Source organism: Lytechinus variegatus, chromosome 11 (genome assembly GCF_018143015.1).
Source record: "Lytechinus variegatus isolate NC3 chromosome 11, Lvar_3.0, whole genome shotgun sequence".
In the NCBI taxonomy this organism is placed as follows: domain Eukaryota; kingdom Metazoa; phylum Echinodermata; class Echinoidea; order Temnopleuroida; family Toxopneustidae; genus Lytechinus; species Lytechinus variegatus.
This window is the reverse complement of record NC_054750.1, coordinates 20,484,857-20,498,875: the sequence shown is the minus strand read 5'-3', so window position 1 is coordinate 20,498,875 and position 14,019 is coordinate 20,484,857. Positions and strand designations below refer to the sequence as shown.

The 14,019-nt window shown below is 38.6% G+C and overlaps 1 long non-coding RNA gene and 1 pseudogene across 1 annotated transcript; both read right to left on the bottom strand.

The window, feature by feature from the left end:
* Positions 1-327: 327 nt before the first annotated feature.
* Positions 328-4,577, bottom strand: LOC121424256 (annotated as a pseudogene).
* A 3,151-nt stretch (positions 4,578-7,728) lies between these two features.
* LOC121424416 lies at positions 7,729-11,325 on the bottom strand. Its single transcript, XR_005971371.1, has 2 exons — positions 11,237-11,325; positions 7,729-9,301 (listed from the first exon to the last, which is right to left on the bottom strand). It is a non-coding gene; the product is annotated as an uncharacterized LOC121424416 (long non-coding RNA).
* Between the last annotated feature and the right edge of the window lie 2,694 nt (positions 11,326-14,019).

Genomic DNA, 14,019 nt, shown 5'->3' with positions numbered 1-14,019 from the left:
CTATTTATTTCTTTACATATTCAAAATCAATAAAAGAAAATAGTCATACCTTTTTCTCTCTATCGGCTGGGGCATTTACACGAACAATCCGAGGAAATCTGGAGGGGCTTAAGAGAAATTTTATCCACATATTCATTAGCGGCGGAAGCCAAAATATTTAGGGGGGTCCACCTGAAATTTTGGGATGGGCACAGGTAAAAATTGGACAAGCACAAAAGAAAAAAGGTTATCAACAAATTTTTAGGGGGTCCGTCCCCCACCTCAAATTTAGGGGGGCATGACCCCCCCCCCCCCGCTGCCTATGCACATATTAATTGGTTGCCTACCACTTTTATAAAACAAATAATTTTCTGGATTTACAGTCGGAATGTTAGTGACAATGCAAGCGTCTCGGGTATTGGCAATGTTCATGTAAAAGCGCATCCTAGATGTTCTAAATAAACCTACGGACGCTACATCGCCACCATCATACTCGAAACTCGGCATTATTTGTATATAAAATACACATATTATGTCCTTTTGACGGTGATGGTGGCAATTATCAGATCCATGATGATCGGAGAAATGATGAGACATGATTCAATTAAACTGGCAGCTCCAAGAATGCAGAACATGATATCAAATGATTCAGTGGCATCGTACACAGCACCTGTTGAAAATAAATGATACAAAAGATTCTTACATAAATTACCATGATGCATATTTTTAACGTCCAATAACCATGATAACTTTAAAAAAAATACTATGAAGAATATTTCACATTCCCTTCAGTGTTTTACATAAAAAAAAGTTTTGTAAAGTAGTCGTGACCATGTGAGCCCAATTTTATTACTGAGTTTTCAAGAGAGTCAAATCTTAAGATGGTACAATGGAAAATTATGAATTTCTTAAAAATTTGTAATTACTGTACATATATATATATATATGTAATAAAAATATATATATATAAAAGGATTGGATGAAGAGAACAATGGTAGGCGTAGCTTAAATCAAGGTTCCCCAGAGCTATCTACCATTTGGAAAAATTGGTGATGCCGAAAAAATGTCTCTGCCGGGAATCGAACCCGGGCCCCCAGCTTTGAACGCCGGTGCCTTAACCACTAGACCACAGAGACGGGTTAATGGTTAGGGCGAGCCAGATCCGATTTGACCGTCAGATAGACATATTTTCGACACTATACCAATTATATTTTCCTTTGTCGGGTGAAGGTGAGTTTTGAACAATGACAAGCCGCCATGCCTCAGCTGGATCGAAGCTATTGCTTTGATACAGTACACGTATGGGAGAAGAAATACAAATGTGTAAAGCTTTACATGTACAACAGCTTTTGGCAACTCTTTTTTTATTTAAATATTGTAAAGAAATGGATGAAGAGAACAATGGTAGGCGTAGCTTAAATCAAGGTTCCCCAGAGCTATCTACCATTTGGAAAAATTGGTGATGCCGAAAAAATGTCTCTGCCGGGAATCGAACCCGGGCCCCCAGCTTTGAACGCCGGTGTTCAAAGCTGGGGGCCCGGTTCGATTCCCGGCAGAGACAATCCAACCATAGTAGCTGACGGCAGAAGCCACCTCGGCTAGGCAGAATATGGTGAAGCGAGGGTATTCATAGAGGAGTTTTAGGTCAAATGTATCCAGAAACATCTTTCTTGCGATCTTGATGATAGAATGGAAGAACCCATCGTCATTCCAACCACCTTTAATCTCGTCACCACCACCACCGTAATCATTACCATCGGCGTCAACACCGTCCTCACTTACGGGACCAGTCGAATCTCGTTCATTTATCAAGGATACTGTTAATTCGGGGTCTTCATTATCATGTGATGAGGGTGTTTTTGCCGATCTGACCTTTGGTTCAGCATGCTGATGATCACTGGTCACCATAAGCAACGCCGTTACACAGGAGTGTAGGTTCAAGGCCCCTATGACAAGAATAGCTCCTCGCCAGGAGTAAGCCTCGTCGAGAAGTTCTGTTAGTAATGGGAGCGTCATCATACCAACACCGCTGCCGAGGAGGACAATGGTAGAAGCAATCTCAAAGTGATCAGGAAAGTAATAGATGACACTGATCTGGGCAGGTAAGATGACTACGCTGTAACCAAACCCTGGTAATAAACAAAATAGAGGTAGCAATGTTATTTTATGTTCTCAGGGTTGCCACTTATATTCGAAATACTCTCCTTGAAGAGTTGGATATAGTTTTGTAAAGACCATCCTCTTCCCTTAATTGATATTTGTACACCCCACCCCAGAAGATCCGTCAGTTGATTCACCAATAAAAGAATAATGAATTTGAATGGGTTCTTGACTTCTAGTTATCCAGCAAAACGGTCAATTCACATCAAGAAGTTAATCAAAATGTCGATATTGGTCGATTACTGTCAGAAAACATTTGAAAAAATCATTGTAATAATGATACTGACCTAAAAAGAAATCATCGTTAAATCATTTATTCCAATATTTGGACGATATTAGCATCAGCATTAATTTAGGTAAGTTCTGAGAGGAACCACTGATCTCGAGTATTCCTAGTGATATTATCCTCTCTATGTCCAGGAGAACTTTGCTGAAAAGAATACACAATAGTCCTTTTGAGGACCGTTAGTGATACCACCAAACCTTCTACGCTCACATAGAGCAATGTCGTACTTTATGAATGTTCGACATTACAATAATTAACTGATACATACCTACTAAGATCATTTACTAAGATCATTAGTAGAAGAAAATGTACCCAAGCTGTTGCAAAGCAAATTAGGCTAAATCCTGTACCAGCTATGACACTTCCCGCGAAGACGAGTTTACCTGCTGAAAACTTCTTTAGAAGGGGAATATTCATCACCGCTGAAAAAAAAACGACAACAGAGCAACACTCCATTACTGATTCAAGGAATAAATATTTGAGTATATAACTTATCATAGTTATTAAGATAAGTGATTAAAATGTCAACTAAAAAGTATAAAAAGTATTAATACTTATAATATTAAAAGGTAAAAAATTATGTTACATGGACACATCATGGTTCCCATGTAAAGACCCTTTCACATTTGATCTGCGACCTTTTTGGCTACACGATAGGCTGCAACAGGCGGCTGTCTTGTAAGAACACATAAAGGCTCTCACAAATGCAACAACTGTCGTACAACAAAAGCGACCAGTAAACAACGTCGAAGAAATGAGTCGCATTTGCTCGCATAATGCTCGTGCCTTTGCGCCCCAAGTGTTGCACGAGTGATGGCGAGTAAATTCTATACCAATCTCAACATGCACGACGTCTTGAGAGTCGACGTGAGACAACGCGATCGCTCATGCGATTGAATTAAAACCGGTACGAGTGTTCGTGTGAGTGATGAGAGGTTTAATACCTTGGTCACATTTGCTCTACGGTGGCCGTACGGCGAGTCGGAAACAGCCGTTTTATTAATTTTAATTCAAACCACCTATATGCAGCTGGTACAAAAAAAAATGTTAAAACGGCTGTTTTCGACTCGTCGTACGTCCGCCGTAGAGAAAATGTGACCAAGGTATAAAACTTAAACAATTGAATAATATTCAGAAGAATATAGGTACACAACAAGAGGAAACTTTTAGGAGGACCCAATGAACTTTCATTTTTAATTCCCCACATCACCCCCCTCCCGCATCACTCCGAAGAAGTACGGTGGTATATAATTATTATGCGCATGCGGGAGTGCAACGTTGTAAGCCGTGTTGCGATCGGTCTTGCAACAGTCTCGTGGTCTATTGGTCAATAATATCGCACCCGGTCGCAAGACTGGTCTGCGAAGATCGCTAGCGCACGTGCAGGTGTTGCATGACCTCCGGCCGAAATGCCGAATGAATAAAAAGTCGTGTCAAATTAAGTCGTGTAACTTTGAACAAGGCAATATTCGCCGCGACAATCGCAAGACTGACCGTATGACCTGGGCCCTGTTGTACAAAGAGTTACGATTGATCCGATCAATTGTTACTCTACGGAAATCCATCAGTGTCAATAAATTTTCTACGAAGAATTTGCACAATGTCCTTTTTATGCAAAGAGAAGCGCAGTGAATTTTCAAGAAAACAATGAATGCATGAATGTACAAACATGCATGATAGATGTTGACGTCGCTGGCTGTCCATAGTTGCGATTGATTGGATCAACCGTCACTCTTTGTACAGCAGGGCCCTGATGTGAGTGAATCGACCGCGCCAAATTAAAGAACTCGGGAGCGTTTCATCAACATTTTTGTCTGACAAAAATGAGTTGTCGGATCTAACAACTTTTCCTTGATTTAGAATGGCTGAGAGGCGCTCCCAGATCCCCATATTATATCGTTTCTTGGGCTTGGTCCATGTCGAGATATGAAGAGAAGGGTCTTACCAAAGAATTGTGCTACGCTATGAGATAGTCCAATCGCGAGCCCGACGACACCAATAGACGTTTGGAATTCGTTTGCCATTTCATCCAGGATGACACCGAGTGATTTTATAGATCCGATGTCGAAATATCCGACGGCGAATAATCCCACGAGGACCAGCCATCTTTTCATGAATGGGGTCTACTGCACTGCGAGTCCATCATTGTCATCAGGTTCTAACCTGTGGATTGAAAGTTCATAGACTCTGTAATTAGACTGTTTTCCATATTATCGTGGTTACAGGACATGGTTTTGAAGGGTGACAGGACAGTGCGATTCCGCTGAAAACAGTCCATCTGTTTATGATAGAAAATTATCGAACTACATCTTTGGGTTTTCATGACATTATTTAGACAAGATCGAAACCGAATACGATTCTGTTATTTAATATAATGGGTACATAAAAGACAAATATGCATTTATTGTGAATAACAGCAACTAATTCGCTGTGTCAGCGTTCGACATGAAAGTGGATTTACTAGAATATTGAAATCTTCCATGACAGTGTTGATGTCGTATACGGAGGATAAATAACACAAAAATCAATCTCTTTGCACCACTCACATTAATGAAATCATGCTCATGCTTTTTAAAAGATGAGTCCATCCCAACAAAAGGTTGATTTAAACCCGGGATTTAAATGAATATTAAATAATGTAGGATACCTAAAGTGCACGTATCCACATTGCTCAATGCGCTCCTATATTACCCCGGCTAAGCTAGTCTACCGAATCTGGAGTGCGCACAGCTTTTTGAGGAATAACTTCCTGCGGGTACCCATTTGCCTCACCCGAGTCGAGTGCAGCACAGTGTGGATAAATTTTTTGCTGAAGAAAAACACGCCATGGCTAAGATTCGAACCCACTTTCCTTTTTCTTACGTCCTTGATGTGAAATCATAATTTGCATGTACTTCATTTATTCATACGTTTGTGAATGATTTGTCTCCCTTACTAATAATAACAGAGGTTGCAGTAATGCAGTAAATCAGTTGTCAATCCCTTTTGGGGGGTTCTTGGAGGAAAATTGTGAAAAAAAAATTTCATGTAATAAAACACAAAATAAGTGAGGATATGACATCAATTTGCTCATTAAAAATTCATGTGAAGTGTGATTTCTGCTGTAAAGCAACTTTAATTTGTATTGATCGATTGGAAAAAGAGAAAGACACGACATGTAGACAAGACTTGGTAGATAGCCCCACATGAGCTCTCTAAACTACCTCAGCCCTTTTCGTGTTGATATAGATGGATCCGACTTCAGATCACTGCAACTTATGGTGGCCATAACTTCCAAAGTATACGGGCCTACTTTCGATGGGTTGTGCAACGAGCCAGTTGCGTTGCTATGTCAGTACAAATAGTATCTATTGTAGGTATACTTGAAGCCCACCAATTAAAAATAGAAAACAGCAACATGCATATGACATCTAAAGGAATTTTTTGTTCATTTAGAACGAGGTATGCTTCTCCCGCTGACAATTATATTTGTGCCGTCATGTGCGGGGTCAGGTGTTACAATGTCCCCGTCCAGTGTATAAATCCGTTCGCTTTTTTTTGACAGATAAAACAAAATCATGCTTGACCAAATGCCGTACACAATAGTACAAAAGAATATGATTATAGAGGCCTACAGATCGAGGATTCCCACAACTCGTCCCACAAGCCATATAGTCAAGCAGCCATGGAGGACATTCAATAAAAACCTGCCCATCAAACCGAGAGTTTTCATTTTCTAATGGGCAAGTTCCCCATTATCCTATCATGGCTACTATAGTCTTGTGGGGTAATATGCTTTTCCTACTGCATTTCCTTAGCCTCATACTATCCTTAGCCCCAGGCTATCCTTAACCCCATACTATGTTTCTTTCGATTCACACTGTCTTTCTTAACCCCATACTATTTGCTTGTAGCCAGGGTTAACCACCCGGACTACCACACAGCTCATGAATATTGATGTTTTAAGGCGCTGTCACACCTTGGCGTTTTAGACAGCGTATGCCCGACGTATGAGAAATTTGGCGAATACGCTGGCGTACGTCGAATACGTTACGGGTAAGTTTTGCATACGTTAAGAGTACGCTAAAACACGCTGGTATACGTCGTCATACGGCGAGGTCGTCGAAAAATTTTGTGCAAGCTCAAAATTTTTCGACGTATGCCGGCGTATGGCTCATACGTCCCGCATACGCGGGCCATAAGTTGTAGGCAAGTAACGCGATCGTTGATACACGTTGACACACGTTACTCGTAAGTTACTCATAAGTCAATGTACGTTGAGATAATGTCCAGCGTACCCTAAAACTTACTTCTAACCTATGAGTAACGTGCTTTGAACGTATGTGTAACTTAACTCCAACGTATATTGACGTATGAAGACATATGAAGACGTGCTCCGGACGACCACAAAACTTACTGAACGTGTTTATAACTTACAGCTACCGTATAATGGCGTATTGACAACCATTATAGGAATTGGTATATAAAGGTGGGGTTCACAGGAGTTTTCTTCGGCATGGCGGTGGTGTTGATAGGTGATGCATCGTGCGGTTATGATTTGAATAGTCGAGCGGCAGCCTTATTATATGCTACGACACGTGTTCGTCAGCGATACGCTGCCGCGCGCTATGCGTAAGTTAGGCTATCGTAGGGCATAAGTTGTGTACGCCAGCAAAACGCTAAGCATTCGTTTGAATACGTTACTTATAAGTTAACGAAGCGTTCGATATAAGTTACTAATACGTTATGTATACGTCCAACTCGTTATGAATACGCTAAGTATACGCCCAGAGTTGAAAAAAAATATCAAAGTTCAGCGTATGCCGACGTTTTAGAGAAATTTTGATACGTCGGGCATACGCTGTCTAAAACGCCAAGGTGTGACACCACCTTTAGCAAACAGAGTGCAATCTCGATTTCTGTGATTAGCTAATGCTTAGCCCACTTTTCCTTAGCCCTGGTTCGTTTCACACTGCATCTCTTAGCACTGCAATTGTGAAGTGGGCTAAGCTTAACCTCTGGAAATTGGTGGGGCTAAGACCCCCCTTAGCCCCACCAATTTCCTGAGGTTAACGAAAAAAAAGTGCAGTGAGGGAACCCTCTTTTTACAATCTTTAAAGGGCAAGTCCCCCGGACAAGTCCAACTCAATAAAACATTGATTTCAATAAGAAAGAAGAGAAAAATGCAATAAGCCCAATACTTAAATTTTTATCAAAATGGGTGTAAAATAAGAAAGTTATAAAATTTTTAAGTTTCGCTAAATTTTATCACCGTTTTTAATAATTGGATGTTACGAAAAATAATACTAAACAAACAAGAATTCAGGTACTCATGCAGATTTCTTTATTCGTACTATTATACAATACATAGTATAGTATAGGAAAACATAACATACCTATCTGTTTACTTACAAGGTACTATGATGCTATATCAATGGACCAGTACATTGTGAAATTAAATGGATGAATGTTTTAAACAATGGTGTTTTAAGTGCTTCACTAATTCTCGACAGATACAGAAACTGGTAAAGTAGGAAAATATAATTTAATTCATTAACAGGAATAGATTGCTTCGATGTCTGTATAGTTCGTGTGTCAAGTAGACTCGTACCGAATCCGCCCCAAATGGCAATCTAAAACGGAATAATCCAGAAGATTTCAGCAAAATCAGATGAAGCTTATAAAATTTCCAACATCTTATCTTATTCTACTTATGATTTCAGACAGCAACAAGTGCTATGCAAACGAGGGCGCTAATCGTGTCACAAATCATTTATTTCGTATTCTAAAAAAACATGTTAAATTTTTATAGATTCGAAAATGAGAAAATTTTAATTGGAGCATTATGAATTGCAAAATGATGATTTCACAACATTTAAGAAAATCAAAACCCATTTTTCATGATTGAAGAAAAATAGTAATCATAATTTAAAATTTCGGTGACATATAATTATCTTCAGCTCTCTTATTTATGATCCTGTGATTGTATAGGATAATGGTGAAACTGCAATATGCTATTATTTTTTTTATCCAATAGATCTATAAGGCATGTTTGAATTTGGTCTTTTTTCAGTAAATATGTTATGAGGATTAACAGTGACTTTGGTCTTCGTGGAATAAAAAAAAAGGCTGAATAAGAAACACAATAAAAGTCAGCATTCATGGGTGTATTACTTGCATCAATTCGATTGAATTTCAGTCAAAGTCTATCAGAGAGCCAATTATTCACGCTGTACACATAATTATACTGAAGCAAACATCGGATTGATCCTTTTTTTTCATTCCAAATCCAATGGCAAGACTAATAATGATAAAATAAAATACATGGTAATGTTTTTTTTAAGACGATACAATTTTGTGGGCTTCTGAAAATGAAATTCAATTCGCGTTATTTATGATTCGCAAATGGTTACCAATGGCTTTTCTCACACGGATGAAAACTAAATGTAATGACTTTAAAACGATTAAAAGTAATCTAATCTAAAACAACTTCGAAATCTTAGCGTCAGAAAAGCCACAGGTTTTAAGATAAACCAGATGCAAGCTTTCTAAAGATGCCAGTAAAATCACGATTAATCCATTAAACTCACCCTGAAAGTAAAAATAACTTCATTATAGAACACCCCTGCATTAACATGCGAGTGATAATGAAGTTAGTAGAACGATACATAAACTCGAATATGAATTGTAAAACTTATGTTGGATGGTACTTATAAAATAACAGAAGTACTGAACAATGAATTGCACTTTGAAAGGATCGCCCATCAGAGGTACTGATTTTTCCGATGATACACCAGTTTTAGAAGCATGCCACACCGGCCGCAGTATGGGAATGTCTTGCTATCTTTCCGTGGGATCAGCCAACAGAACGGACATCGAATTCGGTATTTCTTGTATCTAGAAAAAAAAATAAAATTGTCGCGTGATATTCAAAGTCGTACAAAGGAATTCACCCCCTTCCCCAGAATTTGTAAAATAAAAACACGTTAATTGGTTTGAAAATGTTGAAAGGGGCGAGTATAGGCCTACCCATTGCCACTTGTTATGCTTGAACAACGCAATGTCACGCCCATGGTACAAAACTTTAAATAATGGGCCAAAATAATTGTGTAGGCAGTTCTTTTCAAACGGCTTTTATTTTGTTCTTTATGAACTGAAAGCTTGCAAGACATTTACAAAATATAGTTACAGCAAATATGCAAGCGTCTTGGCAAGCTGACATCATTTGCTGTCTTATTTCATACCAGGAAGTTTTAAAAGGGAAGAACAAATCAATTTATGTACATTCCAATGTCTAAAGAGGTACAAAAATACACAGGTACACGGCGATGTGGGATGCCGTTATTTTCATAAGAAAAGTAAAAAGTGATTAATAGCTGAAAATATGTAGAATTTATCTTCCTACTTCCAGATTATGATATATGCATCTTTTGAAATAAAGTGGCATTGTTGAAACATGCGTACCTTTAACATTATAAGCACACAGACTGCCAAAATATACACCTGTCAGTATATTTTTTTAAAACAAAGGTTCTTCTCGAAAGCTTGTCCAGGATTGTCAGACGTAGCAACAAGTAATAGGAAAGATTTATGTTACTGGATTCCAAAGTGTTGTAGTTTCTTATAATCCCCATAAAGAAATATTCATTTATTTCAGTCGATTATATCAAACGGGTCTGTTACCAGACATAGCAAAAAGGTATATGCATTTTTTTCATGTTTTTAGTATAGGGCCTAAAATTCAACTAAATACAAACAATAATTGTAATTCAGGAAGGGTTGGGGATGAGTATCACAGGATAATAGAATGTAATGTACACACAACTGAAAGGGTGATGTTTTTGACACAATAGCTGAAATTTATAAACAGTTTAAGAACCTTAGCAATGAAGACAAATTTATATTCATAATGAAACTTGATAATGAAAACATAATTGATAATTTTTGTAAGTGATTATAAATAAAAGGGGTGAGTTTTAACATCAAGTACATTTTTCTTTTTAAATTACATTCAAGTTATCTAAAATCCACCAAAACCACCATTACCAAAGGTATATCTCTAACGTTATACATTTATTTACTTCCTGATTTGTATTCGATAATTAGATAACTTATGTATATTGTATTATGCTACACCTTCGTTATGTTAAATTTCAATTCGTCATTTCTCTTTGTACATGTTGTATATAGATATATATCTTTATAATGATTGGAAATCTATGTATTGATGTATTACTGATTTATATGACATACAGTTATGAATGTTTTTGTTTATGTTATCATTGTATATATTTTTAAAAGAAAATATTCATGCCATAACACTCAGTCACCGACGTAAAAGAGGTGACATGATTGATGTGTACAAATATCTGCATGGTTACTATGATTCAAGTTCTGAACTTTTCTATCTGAGACATGGTGGTAAAACACGTGGTCATTCCTTAAAGCTAGAGAAAAGATATTCGCGTCTTGATGTGCGTAAGTTTTTCTTTGCTAACCGAGTGATAGATGTGTGGAACAGTCTCCCAGAAGATGTAGTTACTGCTTGTTCAGTGATTGCTTTTAAGAATAGACTGGATAAGCATTGGGAGAAGATTGCCTATGACTTTGAGTAATTTTTGTTTCTTGTGTGTTTCCATGGAATTTTTCACTGTCTACGATACCCCTGCCACCCCTCCATGCCAACATAAGTAGCGCATCTAATTTTGTCTGAAGGAGAGCAGCAATAGACATTTCTACTTTGATCGATGAACAGGCTTCGTCCTACAACATCGTTGGAGTAAACTAAACTAAACTAAGTTTGTTAATAAATTCAAAATTCAAACACCTTACCTGATACCACATGCGTTGCACAGGGGCGTTCCATCCTCTGCATCCCGCCACAATGGAGTACGTGCTGTTTTACAGGACTCACAAGTTTTCCCTGGAAATAGCCAAAAGGTAACAGTTTTAGTTCAGTTCAGTTATTCTCCATTAAAAACATAAAAAAAATAAATACATATAAAATTCATTAATAAAAATCGGAAGGACCCCAAGAAAAGCATAGCTTGCGAGAATGTGGAGGGGGCGGTAAATCATCAGGGGGTTTCTACCATGTAAATATGGTAGAAACAGCAAACTCTAGATAATAAGTATTTCATGAGATGATGATACACACAAATCGGAAGATTATTCATGATTCATTATTTAGAACAAAAAATTAGTTTACTTATCAAATACGGAGCTCTATGTAAAATAATGGTAAGGATGGGGTGAGGTGATAGTGGTCCTATAAAGCATATGCCACCTGCACGTGCTCATTTTTGTAAAAAAGGGTAACATCCTACAAAAATTTACATTTTATGTTGCAAGCGATTGTGAGGTATTGTTTTAAGCTAGCTCAGCACGATTTTATTCCAGAAAATATGTTGTTTTCTGCACCCCGCGGAAAAAAATGACGACCGATGCTTTCAAATCTAAGAAAGCAATAAGCAATAATAGTGATGGGTCACAAAATGCAAATGTTGCATTTAACAATTTTTCAGAAATTTACGCTCCTCACAAAATGTTGTAGCGTGCCCCTTATTACAGTGGCGGATCCAGAGGGGGGCGCCCCCCCTATTTTCGCCGGATTTTTTTTTTTTTTTTTATTGGTATATTTACTGGATTGGTACAATGTAGTCAATTTCAAGGGCTAGATCTAGTCAAAACTATATTTTAATTTACGCTCATGGCCTTTGTGTTCGCACAAATGCACCTCTGTCATACTGTATTGCAATATGTAAATTCCGGAATTCCAGGGCGCGCAAGTCGATTGGTTGGAAAGTTACACCACTTGTAATCGGGAGTTGCAGTGCAGTGACCAGTGTGAAGATGTTGGATTGGATCCCGGGGGGGGGGGCACTCAGTATATAATGCATAGTGGGTATGTGCCGCGGAGGGGACCCCCATTTTTACACTCAAATTTCCGTTCCAAGGCATAGCATTTTTGCCTTGTTGAGAAAAAGAACAAAGAAAGCCGCTCCAAGGCATAGCATTTTCTTCTTATCGAGAAAAAAGAAGAGAGAAATCCGCTCCAAAGCTTCGCATATTTTTCGTTACGCCGCTCCGATCGCGTTGAATGAGCTGCAATTTTGGTGAAAAGCGGCCGCAGAGCTCCCCGCGGAGGCCGCGCTAGCTGCATCATGCACGCATGACCGTTCCGTAGGGATGCATACGCGCTCACACGCTGGCGATCCGTTCCAAGGACCCCCGTTTTCACAAACATTTGTCGTTCCGAAGCCCGTTCCGAGGACCCTCCTTTTTACAATAAGCCCGCTCCAAGGCCCCCGTTTTTTGTCTCGCCCGTGGCACACCCCCACCACTTTTTTGGTCGAGTGCCCCCCCGGGATTGGATATAATTTTTTCCCGAAATTTTGTGTCTTTTGTAACATGCGTTTGTCCGTCTTTATGGCAAATACATGTAAATTGCAAGTAACAGATCGCGAGAGAAAGTGTCAACGATGCGAATGATAATGTCTATCCCCGAGATTATTCTTCACTCAAAGATGAAGCCCTATATCGGGCGCCACGTGCGCAGCATTATCATTCTGCCTTGGTCATGTACGTTTTCACTGAAATGTATAGGTCAGACATATTTGTATTTAATGTAAACTAACTTTTACACTTTTCTGGTAGATTCAGAGGCATATTATCCAGGGCGCCCCAACTAAGTTTCGCCGAAGCAATCATTCCAACGAATTATCAAGGAGCAAAATTGTATATTCTCAATCACCATGCGCAGTCGACCCCACTCCGCGTTTGCTGTGTATAGGCAGCTATATGTCAGCGTAAGGAGCGAAGATTTTACGTGACGGGGGGGCCGGGGGGTGGGGGTTGGGGGGGGGGGGAGAATAAAAATACCTTCGTGCTGGGGAAAAACGTCCCGAGGACACATTGTGACATTAACCCCCCCCCTTACCCCATTTTTAATGTTTGATAATCTTAGTATCCAATAATTAGTAACCATCTGGAATAAAATTATTGGAAATGGTTTTTTGACTGATTTGAGTAGGTATGGTTGTCAACATTTACCAGAAAAAAGTTAGGAAGAATACGGGTTGGGGAAAGTGCTTTTTTCAAGGTCAAAGGTCAATGACCTTTTCAAATACACTGTATCATGGTATCTCCCAGATAAAATATTACAGGTTGGTGATCACGGTGTCAAAATGCAAAGATTCTTACAAGAAGATCAAATAAAATCAAACCAAGTACCTAAAATGCTCATTCACCGATAAAATTCAAGGTCAAAGCATTTCAAAGGTCAATGACCTTTTTTTTACATTATATACCATATACGGTATAATGGTATCTCTGAGATTAAAAGGCACAGGTTGGTGATCTTGGTGTCAAAATGCAGAGGTTATTACAGGAAGATCAAATAAAACGAAATAAAGTACCCAGAATGCACATTAAACAATAAAAGTCAAGGTCAAAGCCTTTCAAAGGTCAATGACCTGTTTACATTATTATACGGTATAATGGTATCTCTGAGATAAAAAGTCGCAGGTTGGTGACCTTGGTGTCAAATGCAGGGGTTCTTACAGGAAGATCAAATGAAATAAAATTAAGTACCCAGAATGCATATTAATCCATTA